This window comes from Coffea eugenioides, unplaced genomic scaffold (genome assembly GCF_003713205.1).
Source record: "Coffea eugenioides isolate CCC68of unplaced genomic scaffold, Ceug_1.0 ScVebR1_71;HRSCAF=358, whole genome shotgun sequence".
NCBI classification, from domain to species: Eukaryota; Viridiplantae; Streptophyta; class Magnoliopsida; order Gentianales; family Rubiaceae; genus Coffea; species Coffea eugenioides.
This window is the reverse complement of record NW_020864584.1, coordinates 78,914-94,704: the sequence shown is the minus strand read 5'-3', so window position 1 is coordinate 94,704 and position 15,791 is coordinate 78,914. Positions and strand designations below refer to the sequence as shown.

Genomic DNA, 15,791 nt, shown 5'->3' with positions numbered 1-15,791 from the left:
ATTAAAAGTAGGAAACATATAAATATCAATAAATGAAGAAAATAATTAAAAATAATTTAGATCTCACAGTAATACTAAACCAATTCGTGAGTTGCCCCTTGACTAAAATTAGGGATTTAGTTCTCCATAATTAGGGAACAACCCATGCAAACAAGGTTGGAAAGAGCCGTGGATTCCTTAATCAAAGCAAATGAACGAAATTGACCCTCGGTCAATTCAGTCAACCGAAGAAAGAAAAGGGACCAATTGATTATGATTGCATCTTTGGTCGTTCATGCATCAATTCAACCTTTCCTTGGTCATTCATTCAATAGCTATGATCATAGTTAGATACATAGGAATGTATAAATTCCAGTTAAATCCAACCAACCACTATTTAAGTGCACAAACAATCACGAGTTAAAACACAAGTGGCTCTTTCTCCAATGGAGACATGCCTAGGCTGAAATATAGCCAAATTCCTTTCTCCAATTGCGGCAACTTTTGAATGGTCATAGTTAGATACATAGCCATGGTCCTAGCAGATGCTAAAAATGCAATACTTCCACGATTCCACCTCAAAAGGAAACTGCAAAATATATCAATAACCTCTTTGGTCGTTCATGCATCAATTCAACCTTTCCTTGGTCCTTCATTCAATAGCTATGATCTTAAGCAAGAAAATTTTCTCCAACCAACCAACCACTATTTAAGTACACAAACAATCACGAGTTAAAACACAAATGGCTCTTTCTCCAATGGAGCGTCATCTTCTTTGTAATTCTTCATCTTTACTTCTACTCTTCTTATTCAGTTCTTTTCCTATCACTAGCCAATTCCCATTTGGTAGCAGCAAACAAGCTTATCACCATTCAAATGTCACTTGTATTGAAAGTGAATGACGTGCCCTTCTTCAACTCAAACATGGATTGAAAGATGAATTAAATCGTCTGTCATCTTGGATTGGAGAAGGTTGTTGTTCATGGGAAGGAGTTGGTTGCCACAAAATCAGTGGTAGTGTTTTGAAACTTGATCTACACGGTACAATGTATGATGATTATCACTGCACAAATTGCTTGGGAGGCCAATTAAGTCCATCTTTGGTCAATTTGACCAATTTGCGATACTTGGACATGAGCTCAAATGATTTTTCAGGAATCCAAGTTCCTGCATTCTTGGGATTGTTGAAAAACTTGAGATACCTCAATCTCTCAAGTGCAGGATTTGATGGTGAAATTCCCCACCATTTAGGAAACCTCTCACATTTACGGTATTTAGATCTTGGGTGGAATTCATTGAGCACTAAGGATCTCGGGTGGATTGCTGGGCTCTCTTCTCTAGAAGGTCTAGTCCTGTCTAAGTTGAACCTTGCAGCCGCTCAAGATGGATTATAGTCAATTAACATGCTTCTTTCACTAACAACACTAGACTTGAATGGTTGTGATCTCTTCATCCATCCTCATCTTTCACATGTCAATTTCACATCTCTTGCTTTCCTTGATCTCAGTGGAAATAATTTCAACAACTACATGGCCCCTCCTTGGCTCCGTAATCTTACTGGCCTCCATGATCTTCGTCTTGTTGGTACTAATCTTTTTGATTCAATTCATGATCTATTTGACCATATGACCTCTCTCGTTCATCTCGATCGATCTTCAAACCGCTTTTGTAATGCAAGCAGTCTTACTTATTTGGATCTGAGTTTTAATAATTTGCAAGGGTCAATACCAAGTAAAATAGGCCAACTTATAAATCTTACTTATTTGGATCTGAGTTTTAATAATGTGCAAGGGTCAATACCAAGTGAAATAGGCCATCTTTCAAAACTAACTAATCTATTATTGTCTCATAATAAATTAAATGGTACCATACCGACCAATCTTTGGCAGCTGACGAAGCTACAAGAATTTGACGTTGGAGACAATTCATTAACTGGGGTCCTATCTGAAGACCATTTTGCGAAACTCCGAGAGCTGAAGTACCTGGACCTAACTGGAAACTCACTCGCTCTGAACGTGAGCTCCTCGTGGGTTCCTCCTTTTCAACTCCAAGAAACTCAGATGGGATCCATCATTGTGGGACCCAGGTTTCCAGCTTGGCTTCGGACGCAGAAGGAGCTTGAGGTGTTAGGCATGCGGGACGCGAGCATTTCAGGTGCCATACCCAACTGGTTTCGAGTGCTTTGTGATGATATTAGGATATTAGATCTCTCCAGCAACAGCCTAACTGGAAATCCTTTGGAGTTCAAATCGTTTCCGCAGCTTGAAGATTTAGATCTTTCACACAATTTTCTTACTGGACATATTCCGCAGCTTCAACATGCGCTGTCGTCTCTCGCACTAAATGATAACCGTTTCACAGGTATGGACAAATTTAAATATTCGACAAATAGTCAAATAGTTTCCGTTGATATTTCATATTATCCTTTTCGAGAAGTATCTCTGAACTCCAACAAATTGGACGGATCTCTCAAATTGTTTCCGTTGGATATTTCATTTTTGGATCTTTCACACAATTTTCTTACTAGACAATTTTCACAAATTCCGCTGTGGTCTCTCTTTCTGAATGATAACCGTTTCACAGGTACTATCCCTGAAGACTTGTGCAAGTCGGAAAATTTATCAGAATTGGATCTATCCAACAATCTTCTGTCCGGAAGAGTTCCTCTGTGTCTAGGAAACTTGCAAGACCTGTCTTTCCTAAACTTGGCAAATAACAGTCTATCCAGTCAAATTCCGAGTTCACTGGGTAACTTGTTGCAGCTTTCTAAGCTGCATTTGAATGGAAATAAATTCATTGGAAGGCTCCCGTCAATGCAGCATCTGATAGAGTTGCAAATTCTTGATCTCGGTGCCAGTGGACTAAAGGATATTATACCAGCTTGGATTGGGGAAAGGTTATCAAATTTAAGGTTTCTAAGATTTCAGTCGAATAACTTCCATAGACCTATTTCTGATACACTCTGCCAACTCTCACATCTTCAAGTGCTGAACTTAGCACATAATAACTTGAGTGGATTTATTCCTCGCTGCTTTAACAACATTACTGCCATGGTATCAGGTCTAGATGGAGGTTACGCCGTTGATTCAGATGAAAGCCTTCAAGACATTAAGGGAGGAAGAGAAGTTGAGTATTCACCAGAAAGCCTTCAGTTTGTTAAATCCTTAAGCCTCTCAGCAAATAATTTAGTTGGCGAGATCCCTGATGAGATAATGGAGCTGGTTCAATTGCAAGTTTTGAATCTTTCACAAAATCATTTGACTGGAAAGATCCCTGATAAGATTGGCAACTTGAAGCAACTTGAAACACTTGATCTATCAATGAATGAAATCTTCGGTGCAATCCCTGAAAGCTTATCTGATTTGTACTCATTGAACTCTCTCAATTTGTCACACAATAAACTTTCAGGGCCAATACCATCAGGAAATCAGCTTCAAACCTTGACCGATCCATCCATCTATGAAGGAAACAGTGGACTTTGTGGCAATCCGCTCCCAAACAACTGCTCGGAACACAAATTGCCTACCAAAAATGGGCCCATTCATGATGATAAAGGCCACAGCGAATCTGATTGGTCTTGGTTTTATTCTGGAATAGGACCGGGTTTTGCTGCCGGGCTGTCGGGAGTTTTGGGAATCCTTCTCTTCAAGAAGTCATGGCGCTATGCATACTTCAAGTTTATAGAAAGTGCCTGTGACAAAATCTGGGTAAAGACTACTCGCCCGAGGAGGAATTTCGGTTGAGTAAGTTCCTATAAAAGCACTTGTACTCTGTTTTTCATATCACACACTCAGGACTCTGTCTTTGATAACTATTCTTTTTGCTTTTATATGTTGATTGTAGAGAACTACTTAGAACTTAACATTGATAATTTGACAAATTATTGTAATTTGTAATTTGTTTTTTCCAAATATTTCTGAAGATTTTTTTTATGCATCCCAACTTGACCAATTCTATCCACTAAGAAATGAATGCCTATCTAGTACTTTTTTTTTTTTCCAAACAAAGAAGCTTAATAAATTATATTAATAAAAAAATGACATAGCAATTGTGACGTAAAGTAGTAGATGCCTGTGACCAATAGCTTTCCAAGGAATTTTTTCCCAATAAAATATCGTGTGATTGGAAACCATATTTCCTTTCCTTACCTTTTGAAAATTTTGATCCCAAAACTAGATAGCAAAACCTCTCTCTCTTTCTACTAGCAATTGTTTCAACTCTCTCAAAAGTTTGAATTGTAATAATTCTTTTATATTATTCATGCCTACATTACATTCTCTTATGTTTCATTAAAGTCGATGTTACGAGAATCTCATCGATTTTTTTTTTGTTTACGACCGATTATAAAGATAATTATTTTACTGTTAGCATTTGAATGGAATAAATATTCTATGTCGAACAATTTAGATTGTTTGTCTTGTTCGCCGATCTAATTTTCTGTCAACGGTTTTATGCTTCAGAAGAATTCTGTAGGAGTTTATGCTAATAGTTGATGTAGTTATTCAACTTCGAATTGGTTTCAATCTAGCTTTTCTCTGAAAAACTCTTACAAACTACTAATTAATGTTTTTAGGTACTTTTGAACCATTGATTATTCTAGATGAATAAATTTTTATATTCATGAACTGCTGATATATATTTTGCCCTTGAAATTGGCACTTTGCTAGAGAAAATTTAGTAATATTGGTACTTTGTTATTTTCCAATCTGCTAGGCCCACAATCATTCAAGTGCTTGCTGCTGCTGTTGTGGCCCTCAGAATGAGCAATTTCTTCTAGGTGATTTGAGAAGCAGTAATAGTTTCACTGTTTTTTTTCTGTATGGTTATATTTTGAGTACTAGCTGTTTTTCAGGTTTTTTTTGGCATCTGCTGATGTAATATGAAAAATTAGACGTCCTTTTATTTGCTATGAATTGTATGTCAATAAAAGTTATAATAGTTTGCCTAAGAAATTTTAGTATTTTGTTGTGCCTGACAAGAGACTTCCATAGACTAAAAAAATTATGCAGAATAATTGAAACATATGCTTGACTCCGTGTATACTTATAACAAGGTACTTGCCATGATATCGCTGTTGGCTTTGCAATTACTGATTCTCACTGCAACAGAGTTGGTCTGAGGCTACCAAAAACATTGTAGCCATAGACTCAAAAATCGTGGCCTTTAATAATTAACTACGAAAAAATATCTTAGCCAAAATCGTCACGATATCCACGTCGCAAAAGGTATTAGATGACAATTTTCCAAAACCGTAGTCAAAAGTTTAATTATTTCCTATGTTTCCCATTTTTGTAGCCCAAAAGATTATCTTTTATGACGAAATTGTATGTCGGCAAAGATATTTATTTTCATAGCAAAAAAAACAAAACTTAGATTTTGCCTTTAGCTCCACCGATTTTCCAACAAAAATCTTATTTTCAACTATGAATTTTTTGTAGCCAAATTACTTTGATATTGCTACAATTTTTTCGTAGCCAATTACGATAACTTTTTGCTACACAAATGTTTGGTATTTTTGAGGTTGTTTTTGTTTGGGTATTATTATAACATTGTAGTTGAAAATTTTGTTTTCAAAAAATCACCAATCCAAACAGAGCAATTTCCAGAAGAAATAGTGTTTATATTTTGGATTATGCATTTGTCTAAGTAAATTAGTGGCAATACAGAAAATCAATCTTGAATTGACATCTTCAATTTCGCAATTCATTAGGTATGATCAATTGATGTGTTAGCAGCTAGAATTTATTAATTTAATTCCTAATCTGTAATCAAAATTGTCTTGACAATTTCAATGCCAATCAAAATTGTCTTGTTCTATTTTCATAACGCAGAAACAAAAGATGCCCATAATCTTATTACTATAAAAATCTAAGTGCTCAAATGCTGAGCATAAGGCCCCATTGAACCATATATAACTAACTCAAGAACAACTTTTGAAATGATCTACTTTCTCATGTTTCTTCTGCAGATCGAGTATAATGAAAATAATTTAAGATGAATATTAACAAGTAATTATTGTACACTCGAAATAAGAGATCTAGAACAATAACAAAAATTTTATGTAAATCAACAATGCATTCAAAGTTATTGATCATTGCTGCCCAGCAATGAGTCTTTCCAATTGGACAAGCCAATGTGGGAACTAAAACAATCCACTGGCTCGTGTTGTCATATACTTTTGATAGTTCTCTACATTTAAGATATTTTTACTGTAGTACTTTTTGTGATGTGATGTATGTGAGATAAAAAGGTAATTGAGAAAATAAAAAGGTGTGTTGAAAATTGTAATAATGATGTAAGCAAATAAATTTTGGTAAATAATCCTCTATCCAAACAATATGTTGGACTACCTGAGCCATCCCCTTAGAAATGTTGCTAGCTGACCCTATAAATTTTGTTTGAAAAAGTAGCAAGTTCTGTACAAAAAATAGCAAGTTTTGTTTGAAAATAGAAAGGTTTTGTTAATGATATAGTAAAATCTACTAAAAAAATGGTAAGATTTGTTAATGAAGTCATAAGTTTTTTTTAAAAAAAAAATAGTATGTTTTATATAAAAAAAAATGCTTAGTTTTGGGAAAAAAAATGGTAATTTTGCTGAAAAATCTAGTAAGATTTGATAGTTAAATAGCAAATTACATTACAATAATAAATAAAAGTTATTTGTTTTGTGCAAAAACTTACTATTAGTTATACCAAATTTTACTATCACAATTTTGTCCCAAGTGAAACCGCATCCATTTAGGCTTTGTAAACTTTTCAAAGTCTTGTGGTTAACTTCCATGAATTAGTTAGATGAATTGCATGATGAAATTGCAGAGAATCTTCAGCCAATTGTATACAATTGATACGTCATTGGGAATTTTTGCTGTCATCCAGACATTGATTGCCCAATAGGGTGGCTCGATGCTAGGAGTTGTTTTCCTTCTAAAATGACCCATATAATTGCCGACATGAACAGATCATTGGTTGAGGCACCTACAATAAGTGAAAGTATTGGACCACCAAACCGACTACTATTCTAACCCCTTTGAAACGCTTATATGTATTGGACGTCTTGATCTTGGGGGCTATGCATTTAGGAAATTTTCTTTGCTTTTCTTGGTTTGATATTTGCATTCTAGTTTGTTGGTCTATTCTTTTTTTTTTTTAGCTTCATATTCTTTATAATTTAAAAGCAACTAAAATGTTTTACTTATGAAAAACTTTATAATGTCAAAGAATGTCCTAGGAGAAAGAAATATAGATTAGCCCAAAGAAGGCCAAAAAAAAAAGGGGGGAGTTCTATGCTTACATGCCCTTCAGGAGAAACTAATAGAGGTATTATTCACTTTAGGTATAAATGCTTTTTGAGTGCTTAAACCTCTTATTCAACAATATAAACTTTTGAAAGATCAAATTTTGATAATGAATAATTACATTAAAAGAAAAATTCAAAATCTATACAAAACTTTTTTGATAAATGTTCACCTTTTTTTTTTGTAACTATCCAACATGAAATGCAAACTACTGTCCTTCGTGCTTTAGATTTTGTTGTTCTCATCTCATGGAAACCTTATTTATTTGCTTCTTTAACATAGACTTATCAAATTTAGGATATGTGGCAAATTTTCAATAGGTTTGGTGACTTTAAGTCAAACATTTTTAAATTGATTTAGATTGCAAACGTGAGGGTCGTAAATCAGAAAATCAATTCCACAACCAACTGATAGAGAATCAAAATTTCCATTAAGTCAGTACAAAATATGGCTCTAAGGATTTTGTCCACAAGAAAATAAAAATTTTCCACGGTGAGTCACGACTTCCATTGACGAGCGGACTTAGACCCAACACATCCGCCAATTTTCTACCCAACTTGGAACGTTATGTGCTGCCCAATTTCCATGATCTTGAACGTTGTTTATTTAGGATTTCTTTGCTTCTTATAATTTTAAATGCACATTTGAAATTCTCAAAAAATTACTTTTTCTAGTTTTATGTGGAATTTTTAGTTGTATTGCTAATGCTTACAATGAATGATAACTAACAAAAATAACTGCTCATGTATATTGTTTTTCACACAAAAGTTCATAAAACATGAATTTTCAAAATATAAAACTAATTTCCGGAAAACTAATTTTTACAATTAAACATAACTTGAATTATTTATAAACACATACAATGTGTCCCGATCAGTAGTTAATATGAATAACAGAACATAGTTAGGATTGATTTTTTATGGTAACGTCGGTATCCAAATTAAATCAAAATCCAAAAATAAAATGAATTAATATTTGGGCAAATTCCACTTTACCCCCCTGTGGTTTAGCGTTTTTTCACATAACCCCCCTATGGTTTCAAAAGCTATACATAACCCCCTTATGGTTTGGATTAAAGTGTCAAAGTAACGAAAATAGTCACTCGTAACGGCGTCATCTAAAATGTCAAAGATACCCTTATGTAAGGCTGAAATTTATGTATTAACCAAGGGGGGTTATGTGTATATTTTGAAAATCATAAGGGGGTTATATGATAAAATATTAAACCATAAGGGGGTTATATGGTAAAATATAAAAATCATAGGGGGTTAATGTGTCATGTATTTATAAGGGTAATTTCGACATTTTTAGAAGTTCCGTTACGAGGGACTATTTCCGTTACTTTGACACTTTAATCCAAACCATGAGGGGGTTATGTATAGCTTTTGAAACTATAGGGGGGTTATGTAAAAAAAGGGTAAACCACAGGGGGGTAAAATATAATTTACCCTTAATATTTCCATTTGTATGTCACCAAGGATTTTCCCCACAAGCACGCAAGGATTTTCCACGCTGTCTTCCCCCTCCACCACGTTAACAAATTTTTTTCCACGAAGACTTGAAGTCGTCGTCCTTTATCACCTTTGTATGGTTCCTTCCTACTTACCACAAACAGAGAATGGTGAAGTGTTGCATTTTATAAGAGTATAAATGAGGCCACCCATCTGCGCTTACTATATCAAATAAACCAATAATACGAAAGAAATCCAATGGAGCATCATCTTCTTTGTACTTTTTCATCTTTCCTACTTCTCTTCTTATTCAGTTCTATTCCTATCACTAGCCAGTTCCCATATGGTAGCAGCAGCAAACAAGCTCATAATTATTCGAATGTCTCCTGTGTTGAGAATGAACGGCAAGCTCTTCTTCAATTCAAGCATGGGTTGACAGATGAATCAAATCGTCTGTCATCTTGGGTTGGAGAAAGCTGTTGTTCATGGGAAGGCATTAGTTGTCACAAAACTAGTGGTAGCGTTTTGAAACTTGATCTACGCAACACGTTGCCACCCTATTTTGATGATAATGATTACTTCAAAAATCGCTTGGGAGGCCAATTGAGTCCATCTTTGGTCAATTTGACCAATTTGCGGTACTTGGACCTGAGCTCAAATAGTTTTTCAGGAATCCAAGTTCCCGCATTCCTTGGATTGTTGAAAAACTTGAGATACCTCAATCTCTCAAGTGCAGGATTTGATGGTGAAATTCCCCACCATTTAGGAAACCTCTCACATTTACGGTATTTAGATCTTGGGGATTCAGGTTTCTCATTGAGGACTAAGGATCTCGGGTGGGTTGCTGGGCTCTCTTCTCTAGAAGGATTAGTTCTGTCCATAGTGAACCTTACAGGTGCTCAAGATGGTTTACAGTCAATTAACATGCTTCATTCACTAACAACACTAGACTTGAATAGTTGTGATCTTTTCATCCATCCTCATCTTTCACATGTCAATTTCACATCTCTTGCTTTCCTTGATCTCCAACGAAATAATTTCAACAACGACATGGTCCCTCCTTGGCTCCGTAATCTTACTGGCCTCCATGATCTTCGTCTTGGTTATAATAATCTTTATGATCCAATTCATGGTCTGTTTGACCAAATGATCTCTCTAGTTCATCTCGATCTATCTTCAAATCGCTTTGATGCTTCAACGTTGAAATCACTTTGTAATGCAAGCAGCCTTACTTATTTGGGTCTGAGTGACAATAATATGCAAGGGTCAATACCAAGTGAAATAGGCCAACTTATAAATCTTACTTATTTGCATCTGGGGTTTAATAATTTGCAAGGACCAATACCAAGTGAAATAGGTCAGCTTCCAAAACTAACTGACCTATTATTGTCTGATAACAGCTTAAATGGTACCATACCGACCAATCTTGGGCAGCTGACGAAGCTACAAGCATTTGACGTTGGTGACAATTCATTAACTGGTGTCCTATTTGAAGACCATTTTGCGAAACTCCGAGAGCTGAAGTCACTGGACCTATCTGGAAACTCACTCGCTCTGAACGTGAGCTCCTCGTGGGTTCCTCCTTTTCAACTCCATGAAATTCGGATGGGATCCATCATTGTGGGAGCCAGGTTCCCAGCTTGGCTTCGGACGCAGAAGGAGGTTTGGGAGTTAGACATGCGGAACGCGAGCATTTCAGATGCCATACCCAGCTGGTTTCGAGTGCTTTGTCATAATATTACGTCAGTAGATCTCTCCAGCAACAGCCTAACTGGAAATCCTTTGGAGTTCAAACAATTGAAGCATAGACCAAGTCGTTATCCTTTTCGATATATATCTCTAAGCTCCAACAAATTTGACGGATCTCTCAAATCGTTGCCGTTGGATATTTCATATTTAGATCTTTCACACAATTTTCTTACTGGACATATTCCGCAGCTTGAAGTTGGTCAAACTTCGGTTGTACAATCTCTCTTACTAAATGATAACCGTTTCACAGGTACTATCCCTGAAGACTTGTGCAAGTCGGAAAATTTATCAGAATTGGATCTATCCAACAATCTTCTGTCCGGAAGTGTTCCTCTGTGTCTAGGAAACTTGCGAGACCTGTGGGTCCTAAACTTGGCAAATAATAGTCTATCTGGTCAGATTCCGAGTTCACTGGGCAACTTGCGGAGACTTTATGTTCTGCATTTGAATGGAAATAAATTCGTTGGGAAGCTCCCTGCCTCAATGCAGAATCTGAGCAATTTGCTAATTCTTGATCTCGGTGACAATGGACTGAAGGATATTATACCAGCTTGGATTGGGGAAAGGTTATCAAATTTAAAGTTTCTAAGATTTCAGTCAAATAACTTCCATGGAGCTATTTCCGATACACTCTGCCAACTCTCACATCTTCGAGTGCTGAACTTAGCACATAATAACTTGAGTGGATTTATTCCTCACTGCTTTAACAACATTAGTGCCATGGTATCAGGGCTAGATGACAATCGTAATAGCAATTTTTCACAAGAAAGCCTTCAAGACATTAAGGGAGGAAGAGAAGTTGAGTATTCACCAGGAAGCCTTCAGTTTGTTAAATCCTTAAGCCTCTCAGCAAATAATTTAGTTGGTGAGATCCCTGATGAGATAATGGAGCTGGTTCAATTGCAAGTTTTTGAATCTTTCACAAAATCATTTGACTGGAAAGATCCCTGATAAGATTGGCAACTTGAAGCAACTTGAAACACTTGATCTATCAATGAATGAACTCTTCGGTGCAATCCCTGAAAGCTTATCTGATTTGTACTCATTGAACTCTCTCAATTTGTCACACAATAAACTTTCAGGGCCAATACCATCAGGAAATCAGCTTCAAACCTTGACCGATCCATCCATCTATGAAGGAAACAGTGGACTCTGTGGCAAACCGCTCCCAAACAACTGCTGGGAACACAAATTGCCTGCCAAAAATGGGCCTATTGATGATGATGAAGGCCACAGCGAATCTGATTGGTCTTGGTTTTATGCTGGAATAGGACCGGGTTTTGCTGCCGGGCTGTCAGGAGTTTTGGGAATCCTTCTCTTCAAGAAGTCATGGCGCTATGCATATTTCAAGTTTATAGAAAGTGCCTGTGACAAAATCTGGGTAAAGACTACTCGCCCGCGGAGGAATTTCCGTTGAGTAAGTTCCTATAAAAGCACGCATACTCTGTTTTTCGTATCACACGCTAAGGAGCCACAATATCCGTAGCATACTATCTTTGATAATTTGCTCTTTGAAAATTTCACATTTTTGTAGACTTTCCTTCATCTAACTTATTCTTCTTACTTTTATATGCAACCTTCATAAGGATTTATTCATATTGATCGTAGAGAACTAATTAGAACTTAACATTCATAATTTGCAACCTATTGTGATTCGTAATTTGTTTTTTTCCAAATATTTCCAATACAAGAAAATTATAGCTCAATAAGTTTATTTTTTTTTTTCAAACAAAGAATCTTAATAAGTTATATCAACAAAAGAATAGCATAACAATTTAAATAGATAGGAGTATAAAGCTGTAGATGCCTGATACCGAATAGCTTACCAACAAGATTCTAACATCAAATTGGTAGCTTTCAAAGAAATTTTTTTTCCCCAATAACCTATTACATGATTGTAGACCAAAATTTTCATTCCCTTAACTTTTGAAATTTTCGATCCCAAAAAACTTGATAACAAAACTTTATGTGCTTTATGTAGGTTGTACCTTTCTATTGGCAATTGTTTCGACTGTCTCAAAATTTTGAATTCTAATAATTCTCTTCTATTATTCATATTTACATTTTGTTTCCTATGTTTCATTAAATTCCATGTTATGAATTTTATTGAATTTTTTTATTTTCACCTGATTACAAGGATAATAGCTCATTGATCTAATTTTCCATCAATAGTTTTATATGCTTTAGAACAGTTCCATACTAGATTAGTTTTCTACCTCCTCCACCACTGCAAGGAGAAAAGATTTGACAATTTGTATATTTCAGACTAGACGGTCTTAACTTTTCATTTATCTTTTTCTTGTAATAAATCTTGAGCTTTAATGTTTTTTTTTTTTTTGAAATTGGCACTTCTCTAGAGAAAATTTATGAACGTTGCTACTTTGTTATCTTTCAGACTATCAGAGTGGCTGCTGCTGTTGTTGTCCAGAGTGCCTCGAGAAGCAATAATAGTTTTGTTGTGTTTTCGTGTATTTAAGCTTCGAGTATTCAGTAGGTGTTTTTCTGTTTTGTTTTGCATCTGAGGATTAGTCCTCTTTCTACAGCTGTGAATTCTATGTCATACCAAAGTTTCAATTGTTTGCTTAAACAAATTTTGGAATTTCGTTTTACCTTCTCTCATTCTCGTCTATGCTCTTGTCCAATGCAAAGATGCATGTCATGTGCCTCCAAAATTAGATAAACGCTAGTTGTGGACACTTCTTGTTTTTCCTGCTAGTCCAACCAACGGTAGCAACGTAGTTTAGAAGAGAAAAATCCAACGCTAGTCGATTAGGCACTTTTTGCGCAAGCTTCATCCATCACCTGTGTTCATGATATTTTCATGCATTTTTCCTATTTTAGATCCTTTTTTTTTTTATCATTTTCTTGCCATTATACCCATTCTTCTATTTACCTTTTTTTATTTTCTATTATTCTCATTTGCATTATCATGACCCCACCAAGGTCGTCTGGGACGTTGCAATTAATGCGATCTCACCAATTAGGAAATTTTGGCCTAATTCGAGAACATAGGTGACCTCCAAGATGTCGAAAACATATAATGATTAGTTTGGAAAACATGCACTAAATCTCGAAAACATTTGGTTGAACCACACCATTTGAGACAAAAAAAAACACACAATTTGTTCTGTGAAATCAGAAATAAATGACTAATGGCGCTTAAAGTTAGTGCACAATTGAGAATTGCTAGGACTTGGGCCAAGTCAGAGTCAACCTAGAGTAGGCCCAACCGAAATGATAATATCAAATTCAAATAATTTATATGTTTAATGCTTATCTGTATTCCAAATCCAAAGTACTCAAATTTTGTGAAATAATCGTATGTTTGTTAATAATATTTATCTTGAAGCAATAATCTTTTAGTTACATAATATATCTTTAAAAATGAATACATATAATAACTATTTTAGCTTATAATTTTTTGTTTGATTGGTAAATATAAACATTTTAGAAATATAAATATCTATGATTTTACAAAAAAAAAAAAAAAATTCAAGGTTATCTAATCCCAGCCTGATGTCCATTTTGATAAATGGGTAGAGATGAGCTTGTGCCTATAAGAGTTTTGGATAGGACCAATTTGGGCCTGAAAATGATTTTTCGTTCTTGTTTTGGGGTTAAACTTATCAAAGCCCAGCTAGCTGAGTCCAAATGACATCCTTAACACGGTTTAGCTGTTGTTTGAACAATTGAAAACAGCAGTTTTGGTGTTTCAGAAAAGACAATTTTTTCTGTAAAAAACAAATGTTGTTAACCAACATATTGTTTTTTTTTTGTCCGTTGAATTTTACAAACCAACAAAAGAAAAAACACATAATTGTTACCAAACGGGAAGGTGTTTGTTTTTCAAATTAAACCTTATTTTGCAAAAATATTTTTAATTTCGTTACAAACCAATAGTCAATACATACAATTTAAGAAGAGTTTCCGATAATCCTGCATAATTAATACCAACTACATTACGTGACACTAATCTTAGTTTTATCAGATTAAGTGTCAACTGTGTCAAATTATCTTATGTTAAAATGTCATTGTACTAAAAGTTCTATTTAATTTAGAGGTGGCAAAATGGGCGGGATTTGCTTGGGTTTGAAATGAAACCTGGTCGTATGGATTTGGGTCCAACCTTACCCATATGTGTTTTGGGATTAACTTGGATGGGATCACTTTGGGATGGGTTTAGATTGATCCCGCCCAATACCCAAATCTATTTTCTACATTTTTTTTCTTTAATTCATTTTTAATTTTTTAAATAACTTTAAAATTTTTAATTTATTAAATTTCTTTTAGTCTTATTGTGAATTTATATTTTCATGAATTCATTTTACACTCTAGAATGACTTACCGCCCAATACCCAAATCTATTTTCTACATTTTTTTTCCTTTAATTCATTTTTTATTTTTTAAATAACTTTAATATTTTTGATTTATTAAATTTCTTTTAGTCTTATTGTGAATTTATATTTTTATGAATTCATTTTACACTCTAGAATGATTTACACTCAAGAACGATCAACAATTACTTCAAAAAGACGTAACATTTTGATAAGAATGAATATATCTTCTCCCTCGACAAAACCAAAAGAAAAGTTAAGAGGGTTTAGAATGAATATTTTAATTTTTTCTACTTTTTGTAGCCCAAATGACAAAAGAAAAAGGAAAAGTTGAGAGGGCTTAGAGACCACTCCATCAAAGGCGAGCTCATTTAATCCGTTATGTATTAGATCCACGTTTTTTTCTTTTAATGTTTTTTTGGGTGTTTTTTGTGGTTTTTTTTGTTTGGGGGGGGGGGGGGGGGGGGGGCAATACATAACGGAATTTTATCAGCAGCGTTATATCGCATCTTAGAAAGAATTCAGTTTCTTAAAAATTTATTGCTTCAGTGAATGGAAACGGTCGAAAATTGAAACTCAGCCAATTTATCTATGGTTATTTATTAGCAAAACAAAAACAATTAATATAAGCTAAGATGGGCTCAATTAATGTTGATATACAGCACAAACCGAGCACAAAATTCCTTAATAAGAATCAAAGATGAGGACCACTGCTGTCAATAGAACAGCTCCTTGGATCATCATTTTGATTTTTTACTTGGTTCAGACAGCCCAGGTTTATGCTTGGTTTGATCAATACACAATAGTTATATACAATGCTCTGCGTAACGAGAACTTAGAACTTCATTGCCAATCTAAAGATACTGATTTTGGATGGAAAACTCTACGACCTGGACAAAACTTCAGCTGGACGTTCAAGTTCTGAACAAAACTCCTTGAACGTCCAGCTGAAGTTTTGTTCAGGTCGTAGAGTTTTCCATCCA

At 34.9% G+C, this 15,791-nt stretch overlaps 1 protein-coding gene and 1 long non-coding RNA gene across 2 annotated transcripts in view; one reads left to right on the top strand and one right to left on the bottom strand.

Moving 5' to 3' along the window:
* LOC113758796 (feruloyl CoA ortho-hydroxylase 1-like) overlaps nucleotides 1-15,791 on the bottom strand; it is a 60,455-nt gene that overhangs the window by 1,967 nt on the left and 42,697 nt on the right. The window lies entirely within an intron of this gene.
* LOC113758797 lies at nucleotides 11,392-13,093 on the top strand. Its single transcript, XR_003466856.1, has 2 exons — nucleotides 11,392-11,891; nucleotides 12,870-13,093. It is a non-coding gene; the product is annotated as an uncharacterized LOC113758797 (long non-coding RNA).